The following is a 9986-nucleotide window of genomic DNA, read 5'->3' on the forward strand; positions in this document are numbered from 1 at the left end:
TGAATGAGGGCAGGGTGCGTGAGTAGATGAGCAATTTTCTTAATCTTACGTAGCTGGAGAAAGCTGGACGAGATCACCGCTCCCACCTGGCTTTTCAGAGAGAGATCGGAGTTGATGGTGATCCCAAGGCTTTTCACCGAGAGAGAGGGAGACGGAGGAGATCCCATTGATGACGGCCAGAATTGAGGGCCCCAGCTGATTGAACTTTTACCCGGGAGTACCAGCTCGGACTTTCCGGGGTTAAGTTTTAGGTGGTTCAGCTCCATCCACCCTTGAATGTGCAGCATGGTAGCCTGAAATTCCTCGACGGAGTCAGTTGAGTCTAGTGGGAAAATTAGCTGCAGGTCGTCCGCATAGTTGTAGATTGTGACCCTCCTGTTTTTTAAAGAGTGTAATAGGGGTTTAAGGTACAAATTAAACAGGAGGGGGGACAATGATGAGCCTTGCGGACGCCGCAGGTGGTGGACAATTTGGGCGCTGTGAAGTTCCCGAGCTTGACTGCCTGGGATCGGTCGCTCAGGAAGGACTTCACCCAGCCGAGGGCCGCGCCTCATAGGCCGGCTTGTTCGACACGGTGTAATAAGATGGTGTGGTCCACCGTGTCGAACGCTGCTGACAGGTCCAGGAGCACCAAGGCCTGATGTATGCCCCTATCGGCATTAGACCTCATTGTGTCCAGGACAGCGAGGATCACTGCCTCGGTAGAGTGCGCCTGGCGGAAGCCGGCTTGGTTTGGCTCCAGGTAGTCAGATGTTTCTATGAAGTTAGAGATACAGCTGGCCACATGGGCTTCTAGAATCTTTGCACCAAAAGGGAGGAGGGATATGGGCCGGTAGTTCGACAGATTTGATGAATCGGCACCTGTTTTTTTAATTAATGGGACCAACGTAGCGTTTTTAAACGAGTTGGGAACTATTCCTTGCGATAGGGACTCATTCAAGAGAGGGAGTATGCCTAGCGGGAGTACTGAATAAACTTCCTTTAGTACATGCGAGGGGCAGGGGTCATTGGGAAACCCGGACTTCACACGGTTCATCAATTCTGCTAGCCTAGATTGGTCTATCGGAGGGAAGGCCTCGAATTCGGACGGGTTTCTGCAGATATCCGCTCTATCCGCCGTGGTAGGACTGATCGGAATGCTTTCTTTTATAATGGCGATCTTGTCCTTGAAGAAATTATTAAGCTGATTGCACAGCTTTTGAGTGGGGGGTTGAGAGGGGGAGGTTCTGGCATCATTACAAAGGTCATTCACAACCCTGAAGATTTCTCTGGATTTATTTTGGGCATTCGAAATTTTATCGGAGAAAGCAGCTGCCTTAGCAGATAGGATGGAGTTCTTGTAATTCCTGCGGGCAGTTGTATATGATGTTCTGTCTTCGTCAGAGTACCCGTGTCTCCATTTTCTCTCCAGTTGGCGCAATTGTAATTTTTGTTTTTTTAGATCTGCTGTAAACCACCTGTGGGCGTCCATGCGGCAAGCAGGTGAGAACTTGGTGAGTGGAACAAGCTCGTTGCAGGCCGCCAAGAGCCAGTCAGTGAGATCTTTTTCCATGAGGTTAATGTCTGGGGAGGGTGCTGGGATAGAATTAGCCAAGGTGGACAGAAAATCTTGGTTGTTTAATGAGCTCCATTTCCTTACTGCCCCCCCAGCGGAGGCAGGGGCCTTTGTATGGCCGTGAAGAGTATAGGAGAATTGCAGTAAATGGTGATCAGACCATATGCAAGGCGTTGTCGATGGGGTGGACAGTGGGACATTGTATGACCAGATCTGGTCCAGAATGTCCCTTTTCGTGAGTGGGGGTCAGGACTAATTGAGAAAAGTTTATATGGGAGAGGAGCTCAAAGAGTTCCGTGGCCTGAGGTCCAGCTTCCGGGTCCTTGTACCAGTAATTTAAGTCCCCAATCAGCATTACCTTGTCATAATTGACGCATTTGGAAGACGTCAGTGTCCTTCATCCTCTCAATCGGGATTTCGGGCAGGTTACTCTACGGAAACTGCCCTACTACGTGCTACGGAAACCATCAGACAGGGGGCTGATGCGGCGCACACCATGGCACTGATTATGTTTGATCTCAGTGCAGCTTTCGACACTGTAGCATATTACACCTTGCTACAGTGTCTGAATAGAGGAGGTGTCTCGGGCTCGGCCCTGAGGTGGCAAAAATCATTCTTGGTAGAGCGCAGTTTCCAGGCCAGACAGGGTGCACACTACTCCAATTATAATAAACTGGAGCAGGGAGTGCCTCAGGGCTCAGCCCTTAGTCCCACCCTGTTTAATCTATACATGTCTCCTTTGGCGGAGATAGTACAGGCCTTTGGAGTAGATGTAGTCTCCTATGCTGACGATACCCAGCTGCTGATCTCTCTATCCCAGGCACCAAAGGTCGCGGCATCTAATTTCAGAGCTTGCATGCAGGAGCTGGCCTCCTGGATGGATAAGAACTGCCTGAAATTGAACTGCAGCAAAACCGAGGTGCTGGTTGTGGGGGTTGACACTTCAAGCTGGACCTCGGAATGGTGGCCTCCGAGTCTGGGCCCTACCCCAACACCTTGTACCGAGGCAAAACATCTGGGGATCTGGGTGGACTCCACTCTTTCCTATGACGGACATATTAGACGCGGAGTTGGGAAATGTTTTGGAGTACTAAAAAACTGTGGATCTCCTCCCATTAGGGGCTAGGAAGACGATGATACATGCTCTTATTACATCTCGTCTTGACTATGGGAACATACTTTATGTAGGAGCCACGTCTAAGGGCCTTGGGAGATTACAGGTTCTACACAATGCAGCCGCATGGCTGGTTCTTATGCAGCCCAGGAGTGCGGCCTCAAAAAAGGCCCTTGACTCATTGCACTGGCTCCCAGTCAAGAAAAGAGTTATGTTCAAGACGTTACTCACCTGTCATCTCATTTCTCAGAATGTTGGCCCGGCATAGCTGAGAAACTTGGTCACCAGGTATGTTCCAAGAAGGTCTCTTAGATCCAGTGGGACTGGCCAGCTGGTAATCCCTAAGGTAAAGAAGGCTAAAATGGGAGGTCGTTCTTTCCGGGTCATGGCTGCTCAGAACTGGAATAAGCTCCCTCTAAAACTAAGGCTAGACAGCTCGAAAGCTCAATTTAGAAATATGCTGAAAACTTACTTGTACACTGCTTAGCACGATATGGCCCTCTTTTGTGGTAAATGCCACCTCCCTCTTTCTTAGCGTGGGGACACGCTGAGATGGCGTAACCATGCGCTTTACAAATTTCTTTATTATTATTATTTTTCTATTCCTTTCCTCTCTCCCCTGAATTTCTCTCCCCCTACCTGCTTTGTTTATCCTTATGCCTATGCTATGCTTTTGTAACTCATGTAACTCATGTAACTATGCTCCAGCAACTGGTGTAACTGTGTACCTATGTTCTGAAACGAAATGTTCAAATAAATAAAATTAAAATAAGTAAACCATATGGTGAATTCCTTTTTAGGGGCACATTGTGGAATCTGCCACAGGTTAAGGGACCTTTTAAATGTGGGATTTGCAAAGCATGTTGTTTGATTATTGAAACAAACGTTTTTAATTACAAGGAACAGACATTCACACATAAGGAAGCACACTAACTGTAATAATGTAGTTACCCTTCATTTTGATAAGCATGATTTTGCATTGAGACAATCTATGTTTTAAAAAAAAGATGTATTTAGAAACGTATTCTTGTAATTGTCACTGGCAAACATGCTGTGGCGTCGGGGGTCATTCAAAACTAGCAGTGGATGACACTTGTCTGATGAAGGAGGAATATCGGGACACAGAGGTGGCCTGATTTACACTCAGTACAGTTGCCCTAATACGATGAAGTTTACACTTTGATCTTTTTTTTCTACATTAACTATGGACAGAGTCCTTTCCTTCCAGCCTCGGATAGGGTGTCTCTGACACACCGTGATTCTTTAAATAAATACAGACGGGGAATACATTGTATCCCTTTAAGGACATCCCTCAAACGCTGCCAGCATCGGTAATCCGTCTAGCAGCAGACGTGTCACGTTTGAAATGCATTCCTCCGTGGCTCCCTTTGCATGCACCCTGACGCAGAGATAGTGTATCTCTTCTCCCAGACGCCCCGCTCCCTGAGTTATAACGGTGTCAGTCTTACTCGAGTCGAGACTCTGTTAAAGAAGGAGGTAAGTGACTCTGCTTCCTGGAAGTGCTCTTTGTTATCTTTTCATGCTATACACATCGCGATTTGGAGCTAATGTGTAGCATTTTAAACTTTTTAGGAGCCTGAATAAATTAAATAAATAGGACACCTTTAACTCTACCGTATTGTTTCGGGTTTTTTTCCTTTCCTTTCCTTTCCTTTCCTTTCCTTTCCTTTCCTTTCCTTTCCTTTCCTTTCCTTTCCTTTTCTTCTCTTCTCTTTTTCTGTAAACTGGGGGTGTAGCGAGTTAACATTTGTATTTATTTTATTTATTTATGTATTTATTTATAACAGTTTTCTATAGCGCGAACTAGACCCTTGGGTATCAGAGCGCTTAAAATCACATGTTGGTCTATATTTCTACAGCAAGGACAGAAACTGACTCTTCTTACAAGGTCATACAATTTATGAATACTTTGAGGCTGACAGAATTCACCTATGTTAAGGTGAGTCAGTATACATTTGTTTACTATAGTGGATAAGGATGATTACATGCTGAACACCAAAATAACCATTGGCTCTATCCTTACATCCCCAGGATTAATTCCATTACAGTCTGGGAGCCAGCTGACCCTCATCAATTATATGATTAATTCAGCAGTCTTCTTATTGGATAAGCTTTCCAGGTAAGAATGGGTGAACAGTAGGGGGACCTTTACACACATGCACACACTTTCATTTGTTCTAATAAGTGGGATATATACCCTTCTCTTCACTAGGTTGCTCCCCATTTTAAATGGGTATCCAGTCCTGATGAAGACCCGCTTTTGAGACTTAGATTGTCCCAGTGGCAGCTGGAGACATTTGAAAGTGGTGAGGTGAAATGATTGTTGCACTGCGGGGAGCGAGCGTAGCGAGCAAGCCCAAATAACATAGAGGGGGCTCTGGGGGGTTTCCCCAGAAAATGTTTGAAAAAAGAGTGGAAAAAGGGTGCATTTTCAAGCAAATTTGAAGAAGAAGGAAGGTTAATAAAGCAATACAATTTAATTATTTATCATTTAAGAAATTGCCAATTTTTATGAGCTATAGAGGACAATCTTTGAGTATGCTGATGTTATCATTTGCCTACATTAACTTTTGAACACACTATTACACTTGTAATGGTTTTGTACAAAAAATGTGCTCTTGCAATGCAGGCAAAACCACTCGTAGGGAGCACAGAGGATTATGCCCAGGACCGGTGTTTTATGCACACATGGTCACATTTTACCACTTTGAAGTGGCATTGCACCTTTATGCACAGAGGAGTCTGGAGCAGAGAGAGAGCTTCTTTGGGATAGGCGCCACTCCTTTGTCTATACGACACATTCAGTCCCTTGAGGAGAGAAAGATCTCCCTTTTGCACATAAATTGACACCTTAGATGAAAAATATAGCTCTTTTGAATTCTGAGACCCTGTTAAAAAGATATATTTATCTTGTGAAAAATTCACTGACATCATGGAGAAGAAGGAACTGCTTCCTTGCGCATACCGATAACACCCAAGAGGAGTGGCAAAATGTTCTGTGCACCCAGTAGGAGAGCGAGAATTCCCCCTGTAGACACTCCGTGTGAGGCCTATTTTTTAAGCCTACACAAATATTACACCTCCGAACAAACTCCGTAGTCACACCTCACATGCACCCCACGAACATTGTCAGCATAATACACAAACCCAGCCATTGTAACTGCAAAACGAAATGGCGAAGTACTGTAAACATGACTTCGTATAAACAGCGTTTTCGAAACAGGCCACAAGAACACTACAAGCACAGTGAAACACAGTAACACAATAAGCAGTTATCATCTTCCTGTTCTATAAAAACTAATTGTGCAGGCATTTAAGCCATCTTCGAGTCCTCAGAAGGGTGGTGGAGGAAGAGAACTTTTCTGCGGGATAGGTTATGTTGACTCAACAAACACAAGAGCTATAGTGCCAATTGTGTTAAAACTCTAGTAATACATGTCTTGGTAGTCAAATATGTTGTTTTTAGAAAATGTATGCCCTGAACACAAGGTCATGTTTATGTATTTGATGAATTCTTACGTACAGCCAGTTTCAGTCTATCATACCGTCAGTGCTCTCTTTTCCATAAATTTGAGTTGTATGGACAGAAGGGTGTAATGGACTATAATTTTACAAATAAAACATACCTAGACTGCTGCAATAAAAGAGAGAGCCTATCAAACAGCTTTAAAGTAAGTCATATACTACACGGCAAAGCCAAGAAATTACACTGATGGATAGGGTCAATAAATATATGGAAAGGAAGAGCTAGACTAATCAGTAAAGTGAAAATTTTTCATAACAAGACAAAACAGAAAATATGAAATTCATCACATGTACATTAATTTCCTGCATGTTCAATATGGATCACCTAAAACCTGACAGGAGTTTAGTGTTCAGTGACTCAACAAGCTCAGCCCTAAAAAATGTATGCAATCAGGTTGTCACTTTTGCAGAAATTGCAATGTAAGTACTTCTAGATTATATTTGCAGAATGGCTGAAGAAAATATACATCTGGACTTTTATACCTTTCAAAGACCTCAAAGGAAAAATAGCATTTTGTCAAATATTGACCATGTAAATATTGTTGTATTTGTTTTTACCAACAATATATAAGAAATAAGCACAGTATGGCAAAACATTTTTAGGTAACATTGTGGATAACTGAAGTGAAAAATAATTTTAAATCATGCACTCGAAAACACTACTCACCACCCTCTCCTCCCAAAAAACACAAATAAAATCAAAACAAACACTCAAGTCCTTGCACTTTCTTGTTTTGCAGATAAGTTAGGAAACAAACAAAGGCTTTCAATAAAAAAATCTGACTGGCTGTACAGCATTTCTTTCTCGAACCATTGCTCTTATAAGTACGCTATTCTGTACAGTATATACAAGCTAGCCTGGCTGATGACGGCTGATTAGCCAGAAACTGGTCCTAGGATGCTTGTTTCCGGTCCAGGGAAGACATGGCTTGCCAGTTCTGGGTGGACTGTTCCTATGAGGCACAGGGTCTGACTGATTTGCATATGGCCATGTCTGAACTGGGGAGGTGGAGTGAGCTAAAGAATGATGATGGATAAAACCCAGATCAGTTGACTGGGAGTGAGGGTTTGATTTGCTCAAACGCTCCATCCATCATCCCCTTTGGTATCACTTTGTTCGCCCAGAGTTGGCAGGCTATGACCAGACGTGGGTCCCTTGCTCACTTTGCCACTGGACTCAAGCTAGCCTGGCTGATCATGACTGATTAGCCAGAAACCGGTCCCAGGATGCTTGTTTCCGGTCCATGGAAGACATGGCTTGGCAGTTCGGGCTGGACTGTTCCCATGAGGCACAGGGTCAGACTGATTTGCATATGGCCTTGTCTGAACTGGGGTGGAGGAGTGATCTAAAGAATGATGATGGATTAAACGCAGATCTGTTGTCTGAGGGTGAGTGTTTGATTTGCTCAAACGCTCCGTCTATCGTCCCTTTGGTATCGCTTTGTTCGCCATAAGTTGGCAGGGTATGCCCAGACGTGGGTTCCTTGCTCATTTTGCCACTGGATTCAAGCTAGCCTGGCTGATGACGGCTGATTAGCCAGAAACTGGTCCCAGTATGCTTGTATCCGGTCCAGGGAAGACATGGCTTGGCATTTTGGGATGGACTTTTCCCATGAGGCACAGGGTCAGACTGATTTGCATATGGCCATTTCTGAACCGTGTTGGTGGAGTGAGCAAAAGAATGATGATGGATTAAACCCAGATCATTTGACTGGGGGTGAGTGTTTTATTTGCTCAAACGCTCCGTCCATTGTCCCCTTTGGTATAATTCTGTACAGTATATACAGCAGTACATGGTAAAATGGGTGTCGGCAAGATCCCAGTCCATGCAACATCTGACAACAAGTTCCTTAAAATCCAGACTCCGGCTTATAAACAGTGCAGACAGCGCAAACACTAGGAAAACAGTTCGACCAAAAATGGTCACAGTTCGTACAGACTTTTTTTGCTCTATCATTCATTCTCCAATAACTGCTAAACCTGTGCACAAGCAATGTCTTATCGTTCCACCAACGGCCACACCAAAGGGATCCTCTTGAGCAGCCAAAACAGAAAACAATTGTTGTAAGCTATGAATGATGTACTCACTCTGCTAAAAATGTTAAAGTAAAGGCTTGAAGAAATATTGGAAGGATAAACTGCTGCCACTTTCTCGGTCCAGAACTTGTGCTGCCTCCCATTTCTACATTTTCGGGTCCATTAAGAAATTTTGATCTGTGATATTCTTCCTCTTTTCTTGCAATTTCTGCTTGACCTTCGTCAGGGTTCATCTTCAAACCTTCTTGAAGAATCCTTAGCCCTAACATAGCAAACGGCGACGTTGACACATAGTATGTGTATGCTCTCGTTGCGTAACCAAATAAAACTGATAAACATGTCATCAGGCCTAAAGCACGCATAGAAGCTGCCAAAACAGCCAAATGATTATAACGCATTGCCATGATAGCAGCAATTAAGAAAGTATTATCCCATCTCCAAGTTCTGAAAAAATGATGACAGATAAAGTAGCCACAAATGCATGGATAAATCCCAAGTTCTCTGCGTTCGGAGTGTCTTCTCCTAAATGGTGCTCTGGAAGATGCAGGCTGGGCACTTTCTCTACGGGGCCTTGCAGTGGTGGCTCGGTTTTGTGTTGCGGTCAGGCGGGGGGTGGTTGTGCTCCTTATTTCCATGTTCCCACCGTCATCTTCTTGAATGGCGATCGCCAGCCCAGGTAGTATCAGGAGTAGCAGGAAGAGGAAGAGCAGGACCGATGTGGGAAGAATGTGTATTTTCGAGGCCAGTTGTGAGACTGCTCCACAGGAGTTCTCAATTGTTAGCCGGGGAAAAATGGGATTTGACTGGTCTTCAACGGCTATTATTACAGTCAGGTCACTTCTCCAACCTCTCGAATCGAGAAAAGGAAGCACTGAAGGAATTGGGGTCAAATAAAGAAATTATTTTGAAGCCTGCAGATAAGGGCGGGGCGACCGTAATCATGGACATTGAGGCTTATCGAGGTGAATGTGTGCGCCTCCTGGCCGACCCGCGAACTTATCAAAAATTGAGACAAGACCCCACGGAGGAGATCACCACAGAAATTGTCATTATGGTAGAGGAGGCCAAGGTGAATGATTGGATCACACAGCACGAAGCGGAGTTCCTTGTGAACAAACAACTGAGGACTCCGTATTTCTATGCCTTGCCGAAGATCCACAAAGCAGTACGACCCCCCTCCCGGGAGACCCATTGTCTCTGGGATGGGGTCCCTGCTGGAACCCCTCTCTGAGTTCTGCGATTTCTATCTGAAACCTATGGTCCAGAAACTACCCACCTACCTAAGAGACACACTAGATGTTTTGAATTTGTTGAAAGAGATACTGTGCAACCCTGATGAGGAATTCCTGATAGGGCTTGACATCAAAGCCCTATATACAAATATTCCGCAACAGGAAACCCTCAGGGTTTTGGAAACACTACTCTTTGAACGGGAGTGGCCCTATGAAACACCACAGACATTCATCTTACATCTGGCCGAAATTGCCTTGACCAGGAACTTCTTTGAATTTGAGGGGTCATTATATCTCCAAACCCATGGAACTTCAATGGGGAGTGTCTTTTCCCCTAGTTTAGCAGGGCTATACGTGGGGGCCTTTGAGCAAACGACAATCCTTGATGCCAATGGCCCATGGGCGAACAACCTGCGATTGTGGCGTCGTTACATCAATGACGTCCTAGTGATTTGGAGGGGCAAGAGAACATCTGTTGACCACTTTTTGGAGTGGCTCAACG

General features: G+C 44.6%; 1 pseudogene; it reads right to left on the reverse strand.

The window, feature by feature from the left end:
- Positions 1 to 7941: 7941 nt before the first annotated feature.
- LOC147697252 (putative divalent cation/proton antiporter TMEM165 pseudogene) lies at positions 7942 to 9444 on the reverse strand (annotated as a pseudogene).
- Positions 9445 to 9986: the final 542 nt, after the last annotated feature.

Source organism: Lissotriton vulgaris, chromosome 8, assembly GCF_964263255.1.
Source record: "Lissotriton vulgaris chromosome 8, aLisVul1.2, whole genome shotgun sequence".
Taxonomy (NCBI): domain Eukaryota; kingdom Metazoa; phylum Chordata; class Amphibia; order Caudata; family Salamandridae; genus Lissotriton; species Lissotriton vulgaris.